The sequence below is a fragment of the Colobus angolensis genome, unplaced genomic scaffold (genome assembly GCF_000951035.1).
Source record: "Colobus angolensis palliatus isolate OR3802 unplaced genomic scaffold, Cang.pa_1.0 Scaffold66, whole genome shotgun sequence".
Taxonomy (NCBI): Eukaryota; Metazoa; Chordata; class Mammalia; order Primates; family Cercopithecidae; genus Colobus; species Colobus angolensis.
In genome coordinates this window covers 3,651,264-3,671,399 of record NW_012120265.1, presented here as the reverse complement: position 1 = coordinate 3,671,399, position 20,136 = coordinate 3,651,264, and the positions used below count along the sequence as shown (strand labels likewise).

The window sequence follows — 20,136 nt, the reverse complement described above, 5'->3', positions numbered from 1 at the left end:
GGATCACGAGGTCAGGAGATCGAGACCATCCTGGCTAACACGGTGAAACCCCGTCTCTACTAAAAATACAAAAAATTAGCCAGGCGTGGTGGCGGATGCCTGTAGTCCCAGCTACTCAGGAGGCTGAGGCAGGAGAATGGTGTGAACCCAGGAGGCAGAGCTTGCAGTGAGCCAAGACTGCGCCACTGCACTCCAGCCTGGGTGACAGAGCGAGACTGTCTCAAAGAAAGAAAGAAAGAAAGAAATTTGTTTGCCCCTATTGGATATCTTGCTAAAACATTTACAGTCAAACTACTATGTTTTAAAGTTATCAGAAATAAGTCCTAAGAGGTTAAGTCACCAATGTGTGTCACAACTGACATGCACCTAGATTCATTCATTTTTGTCTTTGGTTCTTAAGGGATTGCTTCCCCCTCCACTGCCACCACTTGGCTTTTGTTTTATAATTATGTAAAGCCTGTACATGATGCTACAAAGAAAGGACACGTGAAGAAGTCTCCCAGTGCTCCAGTGCCCTCTCCATCCCTTCTCCTGAAGGTGACCATGCGGTTCCTTTATGGTTTGTAAAAATAAAAGATAAGCAAATCCCCCTACCTTTCCTTAAGTAAGTGACAAGCACACTCCATCTCTTCTTCCTTTACATTGTTCTTTTTTCTGCTTGTCATTTCAACTAGAAATCCTGTCACTACCACAAATGAAGACATCACCTACTCTTCCCTTCACTCAGGGGCTCAGGCACCACCCTGTAGGCAGAGCCAACGCCACGAGTTGCCCAGTCCAGCCACTGACACATCTAAGTCATTCCCAGCTTTGTTTGTTTCTGGAGTGTTGTAATGAACGCAATCCTTGTCACAATCCTTCCTTATTTCTAACCATGTTTGGGACACATTTCCAGAAGTGGATTTGCTGGAGCAAAGAGTAAACACATGTCTTTGTTTTTCTGTTTCTTTGAGATAGGGTCTCACTTTGTCACCCATGCTGGAGTGCAGTGGCATGATCTTGGCTCACTGCAACCTCCGCCTCCCAGGCTCAAGGGATTCTCCTGCCTCAGACTTCCGGGTAACTGGGATTACAAGCATGCACCACCACACCCCGCTAATTTTGTACTTTTAGTAAAGATGGGGTTTCGCCTAGTTGGCCAGGCTGGTCTTGAACTCCTAACCTCAAATGATCCACCTGCCTCAGCCTCCCAAAGTGCTGGGATTACAGGTGTGAGCCACTGCGCCTGGCCACTTGTCCTTTCGCTAGATGTTGCAAATACCCGAGAGGAGGTGTGAATTCCAGAAGCAACTACCATGGCACTACCTGACTCACACCACTAGAACAGTGTCTACTCCAGGTGCTTGCCAATTGAAAGGTCAGAAATGTCTTGATGGTGCTCCAACGTGCAGGATTCTTATATCAGAAAGACTGCACATCATTCACATCTTGGTCAAGGCCCATGTGCATTACCTGTCCTGTGATGCAATCTGATTTTCCATGGTCACACCCATTTTTGATCCTTAACACCAAACACTAGGCAGTGTGTGCCTGTTTAACAAAGAGGATCTGACAGGCCAAATTCAAGGGCAGACACCAAGTCCACGAGCAGGCAAGACTGCCCCTGTGCCCGCAAGAATAAATGTACACACAAGTGGGTGTTGTGTGTAGACTGTGTGCCTCAGGCACGGGAAGGAGCTGCTGGGCACACCGAGGGCCAGCCCTCCTCCAGCCCTGCTCCCTCCACCATGCTCACGTGGTTCTGGGTGACAGGAATGGGGACAGTCCAGCCGATCACAGTCCATAATTTCCAATGAAAGCAAGTGTGGGCTGGTGCTGAGTGAGACACACCCAAGAGTAGGTGAAACTTGCATTTTGTGAAGAAAACCTAAAATCAATCAATATGCTGGGCTGTCTTACACATCCACAACAAAAAGTGCATACAAGCTGACACATTTATAAATCCTGAAGAAATAATTACTCAAGGGTGGCTTCTGCCTGTTTGACCACTAGGCATTGTGTGCCACGATTGTTTATAGACCGTGCTTTTCTATCTTCTATCAAGTCCCTTCAAGCACAGGTCGGTCAAAGGAAAACCTGGGGCGACCTCTGGAAATTCCCTTGTGAACTCCCAAACTGACTGCCTGAATGCTATGGCTAGGTCTTCCCTGCTGGCTGGCAACAGAGAAGAAGGAGGTCTCCTCCATTCATTTACTCACTAAACAAGTACCTACTGCTCAGACCATGTGCTTCTGAGTTAAGAAAGGGCCAAGGCAGAGGGGTGGGTACCCCACCTGGGGTCTGGGAGAAACCAAAGCCAGCCCTGCTGCCCTCAGACAATGCCCTGGGCTGCAGGACAAGAGGCAGTCGCTTGCTTCCCTGGGCTGGCTGTGGGTGCTTACCCCTCAACAAAGGAGATGAGCTCAAGCTGGGCACAGTGGCCCACACCCGGTAGTCCCAGCTACTTGGGAGGCTGAGGTGGGAAGATCGCTTGAGCCCAGGATGTTGAGGCTTCAGTGAGCCATGAACACACCACTGCACTCCAGTCTGGGTGACAGAGCAAGACCCTTTCTCCAAAAAGGAGGTGAGCAAACATGATGACAGCTATGTGGCTTTGCGACTCTGAATCCCTAGTCCTCCTCTCTGTCTCTGTTAATGCCTGACATCTCCCAAATAGTAGTTACAGCATAACAGCACCAAGTAATAGGCTCTGACAAGTCTCAACTCTCTGTAGGAAATTGGCACAGACTTAAGAGTCCGAACTTGTCTCCAAAGAGCTTTGAGAGCCCTGTATAAGTGTGAGGGAACATAAAACAGTGCAGACACCATGGATAACAGTCTGGTAATTCCTGAAAAACAGAAAGTTATTATATGATCCAGTAACTGCACCCCTAGGTATATACTAAGAAGAACGCAACACAGGTATTCAAACAAAAGCTTGTACACGAATGTTAAAAGCAGCACTATTCACAATAACTAAAAAAGTAGAAACAACTCAAATGTCCATCAATGAATGAATGGATAAACAAAATGTGGTTCATCCATGTAATGGAGTATCATTCAGCCATAAAAAAGAAGGAAGCACTGATTCATGCTTACAATGTGGATGAACCTCAAAAACATGCTGACTAACAGAAGGCAGACCCAAAAGGCCACTTACACAAGTGTTAAGAGTCCACTTACAATAAATGTCCACAACAGGCAAATCAACAAAGACAGAAAGTGGATTAGAGGTCATCAGGAGAAAGGAGAGGGGGGAAGATGAGGAATGACTGCAAATGACCATGCTGTTTCCTTTTGAGGTAAAGAAAATGTTCTGGAATTAAATAAATGTGGTAGTTGTAGAACTCTTGAATATATTTAAAAAACTGAATTGCAAACTTTAAATGAGTGACTTGTATGGTATGCAAATTACACCCCCCAAAAAAGTTTTGAGGGTGTAATTTGCCTGTATGCCCAATACTTTGGGAGGCCAAAGCGGACTTGCTTGAGGCCAGGAGTTCAAGACCAGCTTGGGCAACACAGCAAATTCCGTCTCTACAAAAAATACAAAAATTAGCTGGTTGTGGTTGCACACACCTGTATTCCCAGCTATTCAGGAGCCTGAGACGGGGAGGATAGCTTGAGCCCAGGAGTTCGAGGCTGCAGTGAGCTATGATTATGCCATTATACTCCAGCCTGGGTGACAGAGTGAGACCCTGTCTCAAAACATAAAAAACAAAAATGTAAGCATCAGGAAAGTTTCGTTTTGTTTGGAGGACGTTCTGGAAATGTTTTCCTGACAATCGAATCACCTGCCCATGCCCAGATTTTCTTGCCATATGAAGAAAAGAGCTGAAACCTCACAAAACTGATTGCAACACTTGTTCTATGCCATGGTCAGCACAGTGGCCACATCTCACACTGCGTGGCAAGATCCTGTTCGATGGGGCATGAACCCCTAGGCAAGTCACCTGTCAACTCTAGCCCATGTGTGTCCCTGTCTATCAAATGGAGCAGCTGACCCAGGGACTGCCTCCAAGTTCTAAGACATCTTTCAGTTTTGCATTCTTCTCCAGGTAAGGTAAGGGCAACCAGCTCCAAGAACCAGTAGGGGCCCCTGGGCTTCGCGGTGATTAAGGAAAAAATCTAACGGCATCTATCAGTGTTGGGAAATCATGGGAACGGCCAGAGGGCAAAGGCCACTGGCCAGGATTATCCTCTGCCCCTGCCCCTCAGAGAGGACAGGCTCATCTTATTTAGACCTAGGGTTTTCAAATGAATGACCAATTAGAATGGTTTCTTTTTCCCTGAGACCTGAAAGGAAGGGCCAGGCAGCCCGATACAGATGGCGCAGTGTGCAATCCCAGAGGGCCTGCCTCCCTCCATCTTCTCCAGCAGGTGGCTGAAGCAGCACTCAGTTTAAAGTATCCAAGAAGCTGACCGAAGCCTGCTAAATGCGTGGAACCTTCACTCCACAGACACTATACCCCAAGCACTCACCTGGCTTCGGGGTATGGGGTGGTGGTCCTACCAGTTGGCCATGGCCACAGCGACGTCAAAAGGCTACTTGAGATAACGTGCTGACCAACCTAAAGTAAAGGACAGAGAAAGAAACACTGTGTTTCCAAGGAAGGTTTCTGGAACATACTGGCATTTCTAAAATGTCTCTAACCTCTGGAATTACATAGCAAAATTTCAGATTTCCAGAGTTTTGCCTCAGCTACCTTCCACAACAGGTACAGAAGGAGGAAACAAATTTCTGCTAATCTCTGAGGTATGAAACAATATAGTGCTAACCAATAAACACCAACATCCCAGACACTGTCTTCACCAATACAGATGGTGACATAAAAAGCAACTACATGATGAAATACAATTATTTTTGTCTTTCAACTACTGAATACAGATAAATGGCTCAAGTTTCCTGCCCCTGCCCCACCCAGATGGAGTTTCACTCTTATGTCCAGGCTGGAATGAGGTGGCACAATTTCGGCTCACTGCAACCTCTGCCCTCTACGTTCACACGATTCTCCTGCCTCAGCCTCTAGAGTAGCTGGGTCTACAGGTGCCCACCACTATGCCCGGCTAATTTTTGTATTTTTAGTAGAGATGGGGTTTCACCATGTTGGCCAGGCTGGTCTCAAACCCCTGACCTCAGGCAATGTACCCACCTCGGCCTCCCAAAGGGCTAGGATTACAGGCACGAACAACCGTGCCCGGCCCAAGGTTTTATTATAATAGTAATGACATTAAAAACAGAAATAGGCCAGGTACAGTGGCTCACGCCTGTAGTCCCAACACTTTGAGAGGCCAAGGCATGACTGCTTGAGCCTAGCAGTTTGAGACCAGTCCGGGCAACATGGTGAAACTCTGTCTCCACAAAAAAATACAAAACTTGGCCGGGGGCGGTGGCTCAAGCCTGTAATCCCAGCACTTTGGGAGGCCGAGACGGGCGGATCACGAGGTCAGGAGATCGAGACCATCCTGGCTAACACGGTGAAACCCCGTCTCTACTAAAAATACAAAAACTAGCCGGGCGAGGTGGCGGGGGCGAGGTGGCGGGCGCCTGTAGTCCCAGCTACTCGGGAGGCTGAGGCAGGAGAATGGCGTAAAACCCAGGAGGCGGAGCTTGCAGTGAGCTGAGATCTGGCCACTGCACTCCAGTCCGGGCGACAGAGCGGGACTCCGCCTCAAAAAAAAAAAAAAAAAAATACAAAACTTAGACAGGTGTGGTGGTGTGTGCCTGTGGTCCCAGCTACTTGGGAGGCTGAGGTGGAAGAATCACCTAAGCCCGGGAGGTTGAGGCTGCAGTGAACCAAGATCCCACCACTGCACTCCAACCTGGGCGACAAAGTGAGACCCTGTCTCAAAAAACAACCCAGAAACAGTAACACCTAGCATTTAATAGGTACTTAGTTCCAGATACTGTGCTCACATAGCATCTCTGAATCTCCAAGGCAACCACAGAGGCAGGTTCCTGGATCATGCCCATTTTACAGATAAGGGATCTGATATGTTTGATCTTCAGGAACTTGCCCAGGGTCACAGAGCACACAGGCAGCACCCAGGGTTCACCCAGGTCTCATTCTCCAAATGTAACCTCCCCACTATCATGTTCTCTGTCATGGACCCCAGGGAAACCAGCCACCATTCCTGGTGGAGGCAGTACTAGGTTTATCCTCAAGATGAGGGCATGATGTGCCTGGGAATGGGCAGACTTCACCCTCCAGACTGAGAGGGCTTCACCTCCAAAACCAAAGGTCATGGTCATCCCCATGGGATGCTGTCCAGAGAGGAAGAGGCTGCCTATCTTACAGACAGGAAAACTAAGGCTCAACAGTGTTCAGGAACTTCTCTTCCAAGGTCATAGAGAGAATACTTCGGACTTCCACTTCCGTTTTGTGACGTCAGACGTCCAGGGCTGTGGGTCAGAGGCTGAACCTTAGGAATCAGCCAAATCCTAGACTCCCAAGCAGTTCTGTCAGTTGTACTTGCCAAATAGTGTCAACATCACTTCTGTTGTCATTCTTTGCACCCACATGACTACCAGGAGCTTGCTCTGATATGAAACCTTTATTTTTAAACTGGGTTCACAGCAATTCACAGCTGATGGATGGCAAGAAACACTCCCACAGGAGAACTTGCAAAAATGACAGGGGACAACACAACACCGGTGAACTCCATGGAAAGACCTCTGGGCACCTCCTAAATGAGGCACAGGGCTAGCTCCTCAGGAAGAACCCTTTCTGCCACTCTTTTTAGCCCCACTCAGGCTGAGAAACCCAATGAGTAGCATTAGTCCTAATTATTTTGTATCTGCCAATCCGAGGCCTCTCTGCCCCAAGGGTGGAAAGCCTCAGAAGCAGGTGTCCTGTGCTGTTGGAGGATCTGTTGCAGGATCAGGGTCTATATATATAAAATCAGCTGTGTTTCTACACACAGGCACCAGTCAATCAGAACTCAAAACCTGAAAAAAGTCATTTACATTAGCACAAAAAAGGTGAAATACTTAAGGATAAAGAACCTACAATGAAACAACAAGAAAAATGAAAGAAGGCCAGGCACAGTGGCTCACACCTGTAATTCCAGCACTTTGGGAGGTCAAGGCAGGCAGAACAATTAAGCTCAGGAGTTCAAGACCAGTCTGGCTAATATGGCAAAACCCCATCTCCACAAAAAAATTTTAAAAATTAGCTGGGTGTGGTGGCGTGCACCTGTGGTCCCAGCTACTTTCGAAGTTGAGGTGGGAGGATCACCTGAGCCCATATTGGCTCTGTTGCCCAGGCTAGAGTGTAGTGGCGCGATCACAGTTCACTGCAACCTCTGCCTCCTGGGTTCAATCAATTCTCCTGCCTCAGCCTCCCGAGCAGCTGGGACTACAGGCACGTACCACCACACCCAGCTAATTTTTGTATTTTTAGTCGAGACAGGGTTTCACCATATTGGCCACACGGGTCTCGAACTCCTGACCGTGTGATCCACCCGCCTCAGCCTCCCAAAGTGCTGGGATTACAGGTGTGAGCCACCGCACCAGGCCACTTAATAAATATTTATTGAATGGACAAGCAGAGGTAGTTTAATCCTGAAGGAGAAGAGGCCGATCTGAGGAGCCCACTGCAGCAGCCCCGCAATACGATCAGTGCAAGATTCACAAACGAGGAGACCAAGCAGAAGACCACTCAGCATGATCACAACTAGCGGCATTTCTTGAAAGTACACTGTAGCCGGGCGCGGTGGCTCAAGCCTGTAATCCCAGCACTTTGGGAGGCCGAGACGGGCGGATCACGAGGTCAGGAGATCGAGACCATCCTGGCTAACACGGTGAAACCCCGTCTCTACTAAAAATACAAAAAACTAGCCGGGCGAGGTGGCGGGCGCCTGTGGTCCCAGCTACTCAGGAGGCTGAGGCAGGAGAATGGCGTAAACCTGGGGGGCGGAGCTTGCAGTGAGCTGAGATCCGGCCACTGCACTCCAGCTCGGGCGACAGAGCAAGACTCCGTCTCAAAAAATAAAAAATAAAAAAAAATAAAAAAATAAAAAAAAAAAAGAAAGTACACTGTAATCACTTTCCACTAATCTATCATTTGGACTGTTTTGCCATCCATCCTGCACTGGCTGGGTTCAGAGAGCTTTTACTGTTTTTATTTCCAACCCATACATTTAAAGCAGTATCAAGTAACCCTTAAGTGCACAATTACCAGCTCATAAGTGACTCTTCCACTCCCTTGATAAATCATTATGGTTTGGCTTTGACCTTGCACCTGGGTACTACACACACACAACCCTACCCTACAACCCACCCAAAGCAGGGAAGATCAGCCTTGGTGAGAAGGTAGCTATGGCAATTTACATGAAATCAAGTCACTACACTTTGGGCAACAGAAGTCCTTTCTTGCCATTTTATCCTCTCAAGCTCAGGCAAGCGAGGTCCTTTTAATTTGAGGGAAGGACACATGGCCTGACACTGGCCACTACCTGGGGAACTCCAGTTCTATGGGGATGCTGGGGTTGTGGCACCCATGGCTGGTACAGTGATGATGTCTCTGTACCAGCCATGGGTACAGAGGTTGTCAGTACAGGGCTGTCAGCACCTGATCGGGAAGCCTGGGCTTTACCAGGTGCCCCCAGGAAGCCCCGTTGTCCCTTCCCTGGGCCCAGACCCACTGACCTATCACCATCTTTAGTCACCAAACACTTGTGCTGTCTCTAGAATTTTTCAACTAGTTCTGCACCCAAAGACTTACAGCTTGGCTCCAGTTCAATCCTGGGAACATGACATGACCAACAATATCCAAGGTGAAACCTAACACCATCATTCACCTTCTCCCGCCCCCTCCTAAGTCCTGCACAAACTGAATGCCCCCTTCACAGCGTCACCCAGACCCTCTCTGCTAATGGTCCCACCAAACTATCAATGTGGGGAAGTCCCCAGCTCAATCAGAAAAGAAAAAACTGAAGCAAGGCAACAGCAGATCATCCTGAGGAAGCCCAGAAGTCAGGCTACTATACTACGTGCTGGCTGGCTGGAGAATTAGCAGGGGTCACAGATCCAGTTTTCCAGTCTGGGGTCAGCATACTACTGCCTGCCACCTGTCCTAGTAAATAAAGTATTTCTGGGAAACAGCCATGTCAGTACTTGAGAACACACTTGTCTATGGCTGTTTCCACCTACAACAACAGAGACAGTAAGGCCCAAATTCCAATACTGAGATCTGAAGGCAGATCAGGAGGAAACTGTGCCCGATGAGCTACTCAGTAAAAAGACAGAGGTAGCCCTAGCCACAGCAGCAAGCTGCTGCCAAGAAGTCAGGGGAGAGGCACAGTGAGGTGTTCAGGTAGGTCCCTGAGCAGTCCCCGCTCTCCCCAAGGCACAGGGCCCCATCAACCCTCTGTGGGGAAGAGTATGGCTTGGCAGACTAGAGATGTGGAGAATCAGCCCCGGGAGAACCAAGAGCCAATCGTGAGGTTGGTCACACAAGCCCATCCCTGGCAACCAGAGCTGGCACTGGAGGCTGGAGTTCCCACCTCTGCTCTCAAACTGAGATTCCCATTAGGGTGACAGCCAGTACATGTTGTAGGCCCCTGGTCTGCCCCTGCCTGTCTCCTCCCTTAGCTATGGGAACCACAGCCTCCTCGAGGGAGGAGACAGCAGCAGCCTAAGGCATGTACTGGCTGTCTTCCACTTCCACCATCTTCTGCCCATAATGAACCAGCACAGCCCTTCTTAATTTCCCAGGTCCCCCCAGCATCACAGCATCTCACCACGTCCTTCAAGGCTCAGCCCACTTCAGCTGCAAATGAGTTACATGCACGTGAAGAAGAATACGAGTTCCATGCTCCCGCTCCAACCACCTGGCCTCTTCTCGATTCCTCAGACCCAGCACGCCTGCCTACTCCCTGTGCCAGGCCTTTGCACACACCATTCCCATGGCCAGGAGAGCCCCTCCTAGCTCCCACCCATTCTTTGAGTTCATTTTTTTTTTTTTTTGAGACGGAGTCTCGCTCTGTCCCCCAGGCTGGAGTGCAGTGGCTGGATCTCAGCTCACTGCAAGCTCCGCCTCCCGGGTTCACGCCATTCTCCTACCTCAGCCTCCCGGAGTAGCTGGGACTACAGGCGCCCGCTACCTCACCCGGCTAGTTTTTGTATTTTTTTAGTAGAGACGGGGTTTCACCGTGTTAGCCAGGATGGTCTCGATCTCCTGACCTCGTGATCCGCCCGTCTCGGCCTCCCAAAGTGCTGGGATTACAGGCTTGAGCCACCGCGCCCGGCCATTCTTTGAGTTCAAACACCTGTTACTCAGGCAAGCTCTCCCCACCAGCCCCTTACCATGGACCACTATGCTGGAACTTTTTGCTAAAACTTGCTACTTGAAATCGAGCATGCCACTTCCCAAAGGCTCCATGCTCCATGGACACAGGGTGCTTGCGCATCACCGCATCCAACACCCAAATGGGCACGGAGGAGGAGACTACAAAATGGGGACCTCCACAAGTTGTCAGGACCCAACGAAGAAGTTTCTACCACTGGCAGGAGGCAAAAAAAAAAAGTACAAATGCTGTCTTTAACTAAAATAGTGAATCAGTGCCAGGAAGAAGCCACATGGAGATAGGCAAGACCACAGCCACGTGCACAGCCCCTGGGGTGAGTCCAGGGCTTCGGGGTGGGACCAACACCCCCTCCTGCCCCACCCCTGGCATGCTATTTGGGGAGCTTTGGGGACCCTGTGTCTGAAGGGCTTCCCTCGGGCCACCACTGAGAATTGAAAGCTGCCCCAGTGTCAGTGGCGCCCACACTCTGCACTCCCCATCTCCTTTCTTATGGCAGAGGCTGGGTCCCACCCTAAAACCCCCACTCACAGTTCTCATGTGGGTCCAGAGTCCTGCCCTCTGGAAAGTTCAGACTCCACCACCACACCTGCCTCCCTCCTTGGCACTCCAGGTCTCCCTCCAAACCATCCCAAATGCTCACGAGCTTCCTCCTAGCACATTCTGCCCAGTCTGGCTCTCCGGCAGTTCAACAGTGGGCCCAATGCCCTCCCAGGGAGCCTGCCTGGCTGCCTGGAACTCCCCTCAGGTCTCCAGACCATCCTGAGAACCCAGCGACAGGCCCTGGCACCAGGAAGCTTCTCAAACAGAAGCAACTACTTCTTTCTTTTATTACTATGATTAATGTCGTTCCTCAAAATATTCCCACCTCTGTCTGGATGCTCCTCTTACTGTTTCCACCCAGGCTCCCAGCAGCCGCCTGGGCAGTGCACACAGCAGTCCTAAACTACCTATTGACCGCAGATCTTAAATGCCCAGAGACTAAATGTCTACGTGTAGATGATGCTGAGGCCTTAGGAAGTGTCTGATACATTTAAGTGTTTAGTATTGCAGATGCCTGATGTGTTGCAGTATTAAAGGACACCAGAAGAAAATGTCACAAGAACAAAAGAGGAAATGATTTCTCCCTTAATACTGAAGATCTAGAAACTGATCTCAAAATAAAAATAAAAATACCAACACACTACTGTATTAAAGGAAACTCACTGACAAACAGATACAGGAAAACAAGAAATACCTTCAAGGCTGGGCACAGTGGCTCACACCTGTAATCCCAGCACTGTGAGAGGCCAAGGCAGGTGGATCACGAGGTCAGGAGATCGAGTCCATCCTGGCCAACATGGTGAAACCCTAAAAATACTAAAAATGTCTCTACAAAAATACAAAAATTAGCTGGGTGTCGTGACACACGCCTGTAGTCACAGCTACTCAGCAGGCTGAGGCAAGAGAATCGCTTGAACCCGGGAGGCAAAGACTGCAGTGGGCCAAGATCACGCCACTGCACTCCAGCCCGGCGACAGAATGAGACTCCATCTCAAAAAAAGAAAAGAAAAGAAAGAAATACCTTCAATCCCCAAGCAATGCATGGGAACAGAGACCTCAGATGTTCCTGGACACTGTTTCTCCCTAAATCCCCTAAAGATTTCAGCGGTCCTAGGATCACCCCACCTGTCCAGGGACTGAAGAAAACCTATAGAATACCCGCATTCCAACACTGTGATCCCAAGATGATGTCATTAAGAGACTTCTAGAACCACGTGCAATTTTTTAACCCCGCAGTACTTAGCACAAGGTAGGCAATGAGTGTGTGTGCCTTTGTCCCTTTGTCGCCAAGCTAATTCTGAGAGGACAGAATACAATCTGTCATAAAGGTATAGAGTATTTCTGAATTCAGAAAGGTTCAATTTTTTTGTGGTAAAACGTACACAAAATTTACAGCTAAACCATTTTAAGTGCACAGTTCAGTGGCATTAGGTGCAGTCACACTGTTGTGCAACCATCATCCTTCCATCTCCAGAACTTTTCCATCTTCCCCAGCTGAAACTCTATCCTCATTAAATACTCACTCTCATCTCCCTGCCCCCAACCCCTGGCAACCCCACTTCCTCCTTCTGTCTTTAAGAATTTGAGAGTCTACCAACCTCATATAGCTGCAATCATAAGTGTGTCTTTTTGAGCCTGACTTCTCTTACTCAGCATAATGTCCTCAAGGCAGAGCCACACACATCACTCACCCTTTGGGGCCAAAGCGTGTACAGAAAAAAAGCCGTGAGCCTGGTATACCCATGGCGCCAAACAAAGCATGGTTCTGAAATTCTGCTCCCCAGCTCAGCCATGCCCCTGACGTGCTTCACTATCAACTAGTCCTTCCCTCAGTTTCCCAAAAAAGCTGCACAAAGAAAGCACTGGAGGCTAGCACAGCGGCTCACGCCTGTAATCCCAGCACTTTGGGAGGCTGAGGCGGGTGGATGGCTTGAGGCCAGAAGTTCGAGACCTGCCTGTGCAACATAGTGAAACTCCATCTCCACTAAAAATACAAAAAAAAAAAATTTGCCGGGGGTGGTGGTGGTGCCTGTAGTCTTAGCTACTCGGGAGGCTGAGGCACAAGAATCACTGGAACCCAGGAGGTGGAGGTTGCAGTGAGCTGAGATTGCATCTCTGTATTCCAGCCTGGACAACAGAGCAAGATTCTGTCTCAAAAAAATAAAAAATAAAAAGCACTGGAAACACAAGGAATGGTGAGATAACAGCAGCATCCACACATTATGCCACAGATGGACAAGTCTGCCAGCCTGATCCCAGCTCTTAGCTGCAGAAGAACTCTACCTCCCGGGGACTCTAGCCTTGTCTCACAGCCATAAGCCAAGAAATGCTTGTTGTGTGAATGGAGATGGACTAGCTCGAGGGCACAAACTTTTCCTCTAAGTTTGTGTAATAGAAGCCAGAGACATCCCAAATCCACTTCCTGGAGCACCCAAGCTAGACACAGGGAGCCTTATATGGACCCACAGCTGGGTATGAGCCCTGAGCTCCCATCACATCTAACTCTAGACAAGGGAGACTCCAGACAACCCACCCATAGTGCCCCTACTAATTAATGTCATTAAAAAGAAAACCACTATGTCTGCTGGGGCCAGGTGTAGTGGCTCATGCCTGTAATCCCGCACTTTGGGAGAACAAGGTGGATGGATTGCTTGAGCTCACAAGTTTGAGACCAGCTTGGGCAACATAGCAAAACCCCATCCCCACAAAAAATACAAAAATTAGCCAGGCGTAGCAGAGCACCTGTAGTCCCAGCTACATTAGAGGCTGAGATGAGAAGATACCTTAAGCCCAGGAGGTGAAGGATGCAGTGAGGAGACATTGAGCCACTGCAGTCCAGCCTGGGCGACAGAGCCAGACCTTATCTCAGAAAAAAAAAAAAAAAAGAAAGAAAAAGAAAACCACTATATCCCCCGTCAACTTCTGAGCTCCAAGCCTGCCTACCCTGTAGACTGAGCCAGGTCCATGGGAGTTGCTGCACTGGGGAGCTGTCCGCCAGGCCAGTGTATGGCTGAGTCCACAGATGCTGGGTGAAAAACAAAATGCCCAGTGACCCTGCCTGAGGTACCCAACTGGAACAAGAGAGCAGGCATTTCTTTGCCAATCATTTCAGATTGGAAATGTGCAAAGCACGCTAATTATGGCTTGGTCAAGTGCTCCTGAATAGAGTAAGGGGAAAGGGGGTAAACAACAATCTAGGGCTCCCACCTCGTTCACCTCTAAACAGGCCGTCTCCTTTGCACATGCACCTGTGTGACCTGTGACCACAAAGCACAGAGTCCTCTTGGGATGACTCTAATAAAGGGGAGATGGGGGGAACAGCTGAATGACCAGGACCAGTCAAAACAGAAAAATTTGGGAAGATCCCAAAAGGCTCCATCTGGCAGAAGACACTGCCTCCATCGTAGGAGAATGCCCACAGAAGGTTCTGATGACAGCCAGCCTTATCCCCAACAAATTGCCACCCAAGTAGCCTCCCCACACTGCAATGTTTCAACCAATTATATTAGTTTTACAGTCAGTGGCTGAGTTTTGTTCACTTCATGCCAAGAAATAAAACCTCCAGTTACTCTATTCTTATGGCAAGTTTTCTCAAATTTGGGTTTTTTTGTTTTCTTTTGTTTTTTTAATTGTTGCCCAGGATAGTCTCGAACTCCTGGCCTCAAGCAATCCTCCCACTTTGGCCTCCAAAAGGGATGGGATTATAGGTGTCACTGACTGCACCACACCTTTTTTATTTTTTGTAGAGATGGGATCTCACTATGTTGTCCAGGATGGTCTCAAACTCCTAGCTTCAAGTAATCCTCCTGCCTCAGCCTCCCAAAGTGCTGGGATTACAAGCACAAGCCACCACACCCAGCTCAAGTTTGGTTTTCAAGCAGGAACACCTAACCTGTCATATGGGCAACCTCCTGGAAAGGTGAGGATGCTTCCTTCACCAATGCACAGCACAGTCACTGCCTCTGAGGCCCCAGACCCCAACCACAGGTGTGTCACAGGGTCAAAAGTAAAGCCCCAGGCCAGGCATGATGGCCCATGCCTGTAATCCCAGCACTCTGGGAGGCCGAGGCAGGAGGATCACTTGAGGCCAGGAGTTTGAGACCAGCCTGAGCAACATAGAGAGACCCCTATCTCTACAAAAAATTTAAAAACTCAGTGGAGGCCAGGGGCAGTGTCTCACACCTGTAATCCCAGCACTTTGAGAGACAGAGGGGGGGGTGGCGGACCTCTTGATCTCAGGAGTTCAAGACCAGCCTGGGCAAAAGAGCAAAACTCAGTCTCTACAAAAAAATACAAAAATTAGCTGGGCAGGCTGGCTCATGCCCATGGTCATAGCTACTCAGGACGCTGAGGCGGGAGAATCACTTGAGCCTGGGAGGTGGAGGGTGCAGTGAGCCAAGATCACGCCACTGCACTCCAGCCTGGACCACAGAGCAAGACCCACTCCAGCCTGGACGACAGAGCAAGACCCTGTACCAAAAACAACAACAACAAAAACTAACGAAGCCATGTACCGTGACTCATGCCTGTAATCCCAGCCCTTTGGGAGGCTGAGGTGGGAGGATCACTTGAGCCCAAGAGTTTAAGACCAGCCCTAGCAAACTAGTGAGACCCTGTTTCTATAAAAAATTTAAAAACTAGCTGGCTGTGGTGGTACACGCCTGTAGTCCCAAGTTACTCGGGAGGCTGAGGTGGAAGGATCACTTGAGCCCTGGAGTTTAAGGTTACAGTGACCCATGATCATGCCACTACACTCTGGCCAGGATGACAGAGCGAGACACTGTTTCTTCAAAGAAAAGAAGATAAAGGTAGTTTCTAGGATACCATAGGGTCCACCTAGATCCAAATCCAGAGTGGCTGGGGAACAACTGGCCAAGCAGCAAGGTCAGTGCTGTCCACCCACAACGTTCCAGACATCTCCAAGTCCAGTTTAGGGCAAGTGGGAGGGCCTGGCAGACCTCAAGCCCCCACATTTCTCATTCATTCTGCTCACGCCATCTCCCACCCCCTCTACAACACAGAATTCTAGAAATCCACCAAGCTTCCTTTGCTAAGAGGCAGAATTGAATTGAATTTCTCTGACCATCGGCTGCCAAATCAAACAGTCAATTCGGTAAATTCTCAGACTTGGCTGAAGCCATCCACCAACCATGCCATGGCACCAATGGCCCTGGCTAAGGCCACGTGGTCAGCGCAGGGGGGCATTCAGCCCAGGACTCTCAGGGCCTTGCCCAAGGACCAGGCCAACAAGCTGGTTCTTAGTCCCAGAAGCTTCATCACTGCTGCAAACTGATGATGCACCACAGCCATCACAAAAATCATGTGATGACTGAAATGCTGCAAAGTATGAACGAAGAAACTATTAACAATGGCAACATCTATCAGCAAATCTCAGTCGCCACCGCATATGCCAATTAAGAGAGAAATGGGCCAAGTGTGGTGCCTCATGCCTGTAACCCCAGCACTTTGGGAGACAAAGACAGGAGGATGTCTTTGAGCCCAGGCGTTTGAGACCAGCCTAGGCAACACAGTGGGACCCTATCTCTACAAAATATTTTAAAATTAGTTGGGTGTGGTGGTGCGCACCTGCAATCCCAGCCACTCGGGAGGTTGAGGTTGGAAGATCATTTGAGCCCAGGAAGTCAAGGCTTCAGTGAGCTATTTTTGTGCCACTGCACGTCAGCCTGGGTGACAGCGAAATCCTTTCTCAAAAACAAACAAAAGTCCGGGCACAGTGGCTCACGCCTGTAATCCCAACACTTTGGGAGGCCAAAGCAGACAGATCACGAGTTCAGGAGATCGAGACCATCCTGGCTAACACAGTGAAACCCCATCTCTAATAAAAATACACAAAATTAGCCAGGCGTGGTGGTGGGTGCCTGTAGTCCCAGCTACTTGGGAGGCTGAGGCAAGAGAATGGTGTGAACCCAGGAGGCAGAGCTTGCAGTGAGCCGAGATCGTGCCACTGCACTCCAGCCTGGGTGATAGAGCCAGACTCCATCTCAAAAAAAAAAAAAAGGAGGCCGGGCGCGGTGGCTCAAGCCTGTAATCCCAGCACTTTGGGAGGCCGAGACGGGCGGATCACGAGGTCAGGAGATCAAGACCATCCTGGCTAACCTGGTGAAACCCCGTCTCTACTAAAAAATACAAAAAATTAGCTGGGCAAGGTGGCGGGCGCCTGTAGTCTCAGCTACTCGGGAGGCTGAGGCAGGAGAATGGCGTAAACCCGGGAGGCGGAGCTTGCAGTGAGCTGAGATCCGGCCACTGCACTCCAGCCTGGGCGACAGAGCAAGACTCTGTCTCAAAAAAAAAAGGAATAGAGAAATGCAAGGCTGTACACATACTCGACATCTCCTTGACAATGCATAGTATCAGACAATAAAAGTGTGATTGGAAGATGCCAGAACAGCAACGGCTCCTCAAGAGTGTTTCACAGAACTGTCAACTGTCCTCACCACCACGCCCAGCCCTTACAGGATAAACTGAGGCCAAGATGGAGGAAGCAACGCCTCCCTGAAGTCTTAGATGTCACAGAAGGGACACTGAGGCTTGGGGAAAGGAGGTGCCAGGTGGACATGGGGCCCTGCCAGCTAGGAGGAGTTCTGCTTGTGTGGCCCAACAGCCAGCTTCCAGGGAGCAAGCAGGGAGAAAAACTGTGCTGGTGGGGGCTGGCACCTGGGGAACCCTGCTCCAAGAGGAGTCAGATAGCAAAGGCCAAAACGCCTGCCTCCTGCGGTGGGAAGCAAGCAATCCCAGAGCCTTGAAATATGCTTGCTGTTTCTGCCTCAAGCTGCATTTTCCTTGCTGGAAAGAAGCTTTAGTATGAAAATGCTGATGTGTTATAAGGAACAATGTAAATTTCACTACAATCGCTGCCTTAAAATAAGGTCTGGCTGGGTGCGGTGGCTCACGCCTGTAATCCCAGCACTTTGGGAGGCCAAGGCGGGCAGATCACCTGAAGTCAGGAGTTCAACACCAGCCGAGCCAGCATGGTGAAACCCCATCTGTACTAAAAATACAAAAATTAGCTGGGCATGATGGCGGGCACCTGTAATCCCAGCTACTCGGTAGGCTGGGGTGGAGAATTGCTTGAACCCAGGATGGGGAGGTTGCAGCGAGCTGAGATTGCACCACTGCATACTTCCCGCCTGGGCAATAGAGTGAGACTGTCTCAAAAAGAAAAAAAAAAAAAAAAAAAGAGAAGGTCTGAAGAATATGTCAGACCACGCAGCCTTAGGCTAGGCCCTCAGCAGACTTCGCCTGCATCACTCCCAGAGTAAGACGGGACCCCACAAGAGGCTGAACTCTGCCACACAGAGCCCGCGTCCAACAGACTACGATGTCTTTCTTCCCTTGCACACAGTAGAGTGTCTGCACACACCAGGCTTCACGCCAGCGGGCAGGCCAGCAAACACAAGGCCAGCACACACTCCACCCTCCACACTTCTAAGCTGTTGGTCCTTGAGAACCCACCCATCCATCCCAGAGAAGCACACTGCTCTCAGTGTGGTCAGGGTCCCAAGTCAACCACAAAGTGTCACTGAAGCACAGCGCTGCCTAGACAACCCAACCTACATGCAAGACATCCCTTGGGAAACTCGTATGGACAGGCTAAGGGACAGTACAAGCCAGAAGGGGCGAGGAGGGTAGGGCCATAGGGGCAGAGATGTTAGTTCACTCATCCATTCAACTGGCTTTCACTGGACCAGGCTTACGGAGGACCCTCCTGCCTTCTCTTCCTCCAAGGAGGCCTGCTGCCCTCACCTCCCTGGCCCTCCCTTCCTCTATCTCAAGCCACCTCAAACAGATCCAGGCCCTACCTAACCCCTATGCCAGCACTAACATGCAGCCTGAGAGCCAGGCCCTGGATGTCTCTGTCCCCAGGATGGGGCTGCTCGTGCATCCTCGCAGTCCAGGCATCCCCCAGTGTCCATCGGGCAGTGCTGGGGCAGGAAGGGGAGGGCCTGACCCTCAACTGAGAAAGTCACCGCCAGGCACCTGGATTCAAACTGCTAGAGGAGCCGGGCGCGGTGGCTCACGCCAGTAATCCCAGCTCTCAGGGAGGCAGAGGCGGGAGGATAGCTTGAGCCCAGGAGTGCGAGACCTGCCTGGGTAATACAGCGAGACCCCGTTCTCCACAAAAAGGAAAAAAAAAAAAAAAGACAAACTGCTAGAGGAAAGTGCACTTCTGAAAACTTTGGGGACACCAAGAGAATCATCTCTAATATGTTGACAAGAGGTTTTGTTACTGAAAGAGGAAACGGTGGCTAACAATTACTGAATTCTTTATTTGGTGCCAGGCGATGTGCCAACACGTTACATGCCTGATTTCATTTAATCCTCATAACCACAGAACGAGGTACTGTCATCATACCCACACTCACGAGGGACTGTCATCGTACCCACCCTTCACACGACGGAACCCACACCATTACCAGCACTTCACGCAAGGCACTACCGCAGATATCCACACCTGACAGAGGAGAAAACCAAGGTTAAAAAAAGTCAAGATGTGTCTGGGCGCAGTGGCTCACATCTGTAATCCCAGCACTTTGGGAGGCCGTTGCGGGGGGGATCATGAGGTCAGGAGATCGAGACCATCCTGGCTAACATGGTGAAACCCCGTCTCTACTAAAAACATCAAAAAATATATAAATATATTAACCAGGCAAGGTGGCGGGCACCTGTAGTCCCAGCTACTTGGGAGGCTGAGGCAGGAGAATGGCGGGGCCCTGGGAGGCAGAGCTTGCAGTGAGCCAACATTGCGCCACTGCACTCCAGCCTGGGCGACAGAGCAAGACCCCATCTCAAAAAAAAAAGTCAAGATGGGCTGGGCGCAACGGCTCACGCCTGTCATCCCAGCACTTTGGGAGGCCGAGGCAGGCAGATCACGTGAGGTCAGGAGTTCAAGACCAGCCTGGCCAACATGGTGAAACTCCGTCTAGGATTAGATCCTTCCCAAGGCTCTGGAAAAACTTCCTCTACCAAAGATGTAGGTAGGCATCATCCGGGGTGGTGACTTACACCTGTCTCAGCACTTTGGGAGGCCAAGGAAGGTAGATCACTTGAGGTCAGGAATTCGAGACCAGCCTGGCCAACATGGCAAAACCCCATCTCTACTAAAATACAAAAAGTAGCTGGGCATGGTGGCTTGTGCCTGTAATCCCAGCTATCCGGGCAGCTGAGGCACAAGAATCACCTAAATCTGGGAGGCGGAGGTTGCAAAGAACTGAGATCGCACCACTGCACTCCAGCCTGGGTGACAGAACAAGACTCCATCTTAAAAAAAAAAAAAAAAAAAAAAAA

At 49.8% G+C, this 20,136-nt stretch overlaps 1 protein-coding gene across 2 annotated transcripts in view; it reads right to left on the bottom strand.

Moving 5' to 3' along the window:
• GATAD2A (GATA zinc finger domain containing 2A) overlaps positions 1–20,136 on the bottom strand; it is a 128,256-nt gene that overhangs the window by 70,864 nt on the left and 37,256 nt on the right. Inside the window, exons 1-3 of one of the 2 annotated variants that reach the window (XM_011925875.1) lie at positions 11,956–11,986; positions 11,525–11,820; positions 4,462–4,550 (exon numbers count right to left, since the gene is read on the bottom strand). The gene's annotated coding sequence lies outside the window, so the exon portion shown is untranslated. Of the gene's footprint in view, positions 1–4,461; positions 4,551–11,524; positions 11,821–11,955; positions 11,987–20,136 lie in introns of those variants that run through there. The other variant, XM_011925874.1, reaches the window with a different exon arrangement.